The sequence below is a fragment of the Bombina bombina genome, chromosome 7, assembly GCF_027579735.1.
Source record: "Bombina bombina isolate aBomBom1 chromosome 7, aBomBom1.pri, whole genome shotgun sequence".
In the NCBI taxonomy this organism is placed as follows: Eukaryota; Metazoa; Chordata; class Amphibia; order Anura; family Bombinatoridae; genus Bombina; species Bombina bombina.
The window spans coordinates 421,321,179-421,324,744 of record NC_069505.1 but is presented as its reverse complement, the minus strand read 5'-3'; positions in this window follow the sequence as shown (position 1 = coordinate 421,324,744).

The window sequence follows — 3,566 nt, the reverse complement described above, 5'->3', positions numbered from 1 at the left end:
CTACATCCATTGGGCAGAACTGAGAGCGATCGTGAGACCAGATGGACGCCAGTTGGGATTTCTTTCCTCTAGGACTACTGTTAGATGGTTGGGCCACAGGGGGTTGACTTGGTCCGGTCCGCCTGGGTTGCTGTGCACCGGTGGGAGAAAAATGTTCTGATTATTCATGCAAATGATATGGGGCTCCTGCCGTGCAAACAACTCAGTGTGGTAATTATGTCAGACCTGGGCACTTTCCATACTTGGATCCCCAATGCTAGGATAGTATGGTCCAACATCATCCCTAGAATAGAGTGGCGCCATATGCAGTCCCACAGGGCGGCCTTTCAGGTCCATACGAAACTGAACAGGGAAGTGAGAATTTTCTTGTCTCGGATAGTAGGTTTTGTTGTGCAACATGGGAACATCACAATGGCTGAGAGGAGCCTCTACAGGAAGGAAGGGGTGCACCTCACTAAGAGGGGCATTGACCTGTTCCTATGTAATTTGAGGCATGCTATTTTGTTACATCTATGAGGGTGGCGGCAAGAGCTGTGCCTGTTTGGCTTTCTCTTGTGGTGGTTGGCCCGCGCCCCAGTTTGCTACCAAAGGTTGAGTGACGGCTGCCCCAGGGGGAGGGTAGTGGCCGCAGGCGCAAGCCTGGTGTCCCTCCCCCATTTTGACATTGCCGAGAACTCCCTAAGCCCTTCTGCGTGTAGCTAAGCTCCGTTTGTGTCGGCATTCACGGGTGCGACCCATCTTCTTAGCAGGGGGTACTTACTCTCCTAGCTAAATTGCCGCCACCTGGTGTATGTTTGCCTTTTTTGCTTTCAGCCGATTCTCTTTATCACAATAAACGTGACCCATGGGTCTTTTCCCACACTCTGTCTTGTAATTATTTATTACAAGTTATAAGATTATACAAGTTTTGGTTCAGTCAGTTCTATGACTGTTAAGTTATAATACAGCAAGCCAGGAGGATATGGCATTTAATTACTATGTGTGCAGTGTAATGCGTGGATATGTGTGTATGTGTGCAGTGTATTTAATGTATGGATGTATGTGTGCAGTGTGGGCGCGTGTGCGTGCGCAGAGTGTGTGTGTGTGCGCAGTGTGTACATGAACAGGTGAGGTAGCGCACTAAGTACCCGGAGACTTGAAGTATAAAAATACAAAATTTTATTCCACAGCGGTTTAAACCAAAACGATCAGCACATCAAAGTAAGTACAGGTTGAAAGACAGAGTCACACGTAGAAGCGTTTCCTGCGCATGTGCACTTGATCACTGAGCACTCTTTCAACCTGTACTTACTTTGATGTGCTGATTGTTTTGGTTTTAACCGCTGTGGAATAAAATTTTGTATTTTTATACTTCAAGTCTCCGGGTACTTAGTGCGCTACCTCTCCTGTACATGCACAGGGTTAAAAGACACTACACAAAAATCTCTACAATTCTGCCTATCTATGGAGTCTCTTGTTAGTTATCAGTTAATGATTAATAAAACTGCCTCTTACAAAAGAGGGAAGGCTGACATTTCACAAGCATGTTCTGTTATTAGTAGCATATTTCCTGTCATTCATGTGATAACTTTATTGCCTCCCTTCTATGCATCTGGCCATCCCTATAATGATTTCTCTCTTATCTCACAATCACTAACTTCCCCTTTTCTCTATAACCCTTCTCCTGTTTCTATCCCTTACTTTATTCTTATGCCACACTAGACCAAGGCTTTACAAATTTGTTCAAAATCTAGGAGCCAGCCCAAAATGTTAGGAGCCAGAATGTTTCGGGCAGCCACACTGACGCCCAGTAATAGTTTTACTCTTACTTGCCACAAACACACGTGGATAATCATAGGGTTAAGTCACTGGTGCGTAATAAATTTGCACCATTGTGCTGTGCAGCTGCGATTTAACCCTTTATATTACCCATGTGTGTTCAGGGCAAGCAAAACCTGTCATTGCTGCCTTACACATGTCAGGAACATATATTAGTTAATTCTGTACTCCTTTACATTATAATCAAAATAATTGACTTTTTTTTACTATTATTTAAAGGGACAGTCTAGCCAAAATTAAACTTTCATGATTCAGATAGGGCATGGAATTTTAAACAACTTTCCAATTGACTTTTATCATTAAATTTGCTTTGTTCCCTTGTTGGTATTTTTGAAAAGCTACAATAATATGAAAATTGTACTGGCACTAGGACCCAGTGACCCTGGAAAAAGGACTGAGCTAAACGTAACAGTCCGGGGCTACCCCTAAAAGAAGGATTTAACAATATTAGTAAACAATAAAGGTTTAGGGTTTAATGAGCACTCTTTCCTAGTCTAAGTAGTACGGAATTAAAAAATAACGTTTGTGGTTACTATTCACATTGTAAAAGGCCGCTGCTTGGGCCGAAACTAGTTTGTGTATTCTATTAGTGACATTACATGTTTTTTCAGTCCTGGCACCTGACTGCAGCTATCGGCCAGGAAACTGGGGTGAATGCATGCGCTTTTTATCTCACTTGATTATTACTTTGGTTGGTGGGGTTTCATTTATTATATAGAGATTGTTTCCTCATTTTTACATTTAATTATTAAGTTATTTGTTAATTCCTTACTAGGGAAGAGTGCTCATTAAACCCTAAACCTTTATTCTTTACTTTTATTTCTGAAAAGCTAAAACCTAGACAGGCTCAAACTGATTCATATCGATAACATTGTGCTCACTCACGTGGAATTATTTAGGAGTCTGCACTTATTGGCTAACCTGCATGTCTGTCAAAAGCACTGAGATAAGGGGGCAGTCTGCAGAGGTATAGATACTAAGGTAATCACAGAGGTAAAACAAATATTAATATAACTGTTGGTTATGCAAAACTGGGGAATGGGAAATAAATGGATAATCCATCTTTTTAAACAATAAAAATTCTGGTGTAGACAGTCCCTTTAAAGCAATGAAGAAACTTTTTAATTACCGCAACATGGATTTTTGCCCCTTTAAATTTCTAACCTTGTGATGTTTGAACTCCAACTGTGAAATTTCATGTAACCTTTCAGGAAAAACTGCAAACATGATTGCTTTCAAGCCATCTAGACAGCTGATATACTAATCCCAACAGCATGGGACAGCAAATAAATCGCTGTAGAAGCTATGCTACCTTTATTTTATCATTTGAAACAGCTGCTTTTGCTGTTGGAAAATTCGACCTATACTGAAAATGTCAATACTGCAGCAATGGACAGAGAAAACCTATGCAAACAAGATTCAGCAGAAAAAATTACACTTCCAGTGGGGGAAGGGAGAGAGTTATTTTTAAGAACGCAGCTTTTCAAAGCTTTTTAATCTTTCACTTTTTGGTCTAATTCTTTTCCTCTTATTTCTTTATTCCAGCCCAGCCCAGTATGGTGCCTAAGTATTTATTGCTCGTAAACAATTTCGAGCTAGAATTGCAAGAAGTTGCTATCCATTTGTTCCCACTTCCTTACACAAGCGCTCTGCTGCTCACAAGAATGCAAATGGAGTGGTAACGTCGGATGCAACACTGCTGGGCTGTAGGATCACGTGGGCCTGCCAGTGGAGGTCGAAGCTGAGGC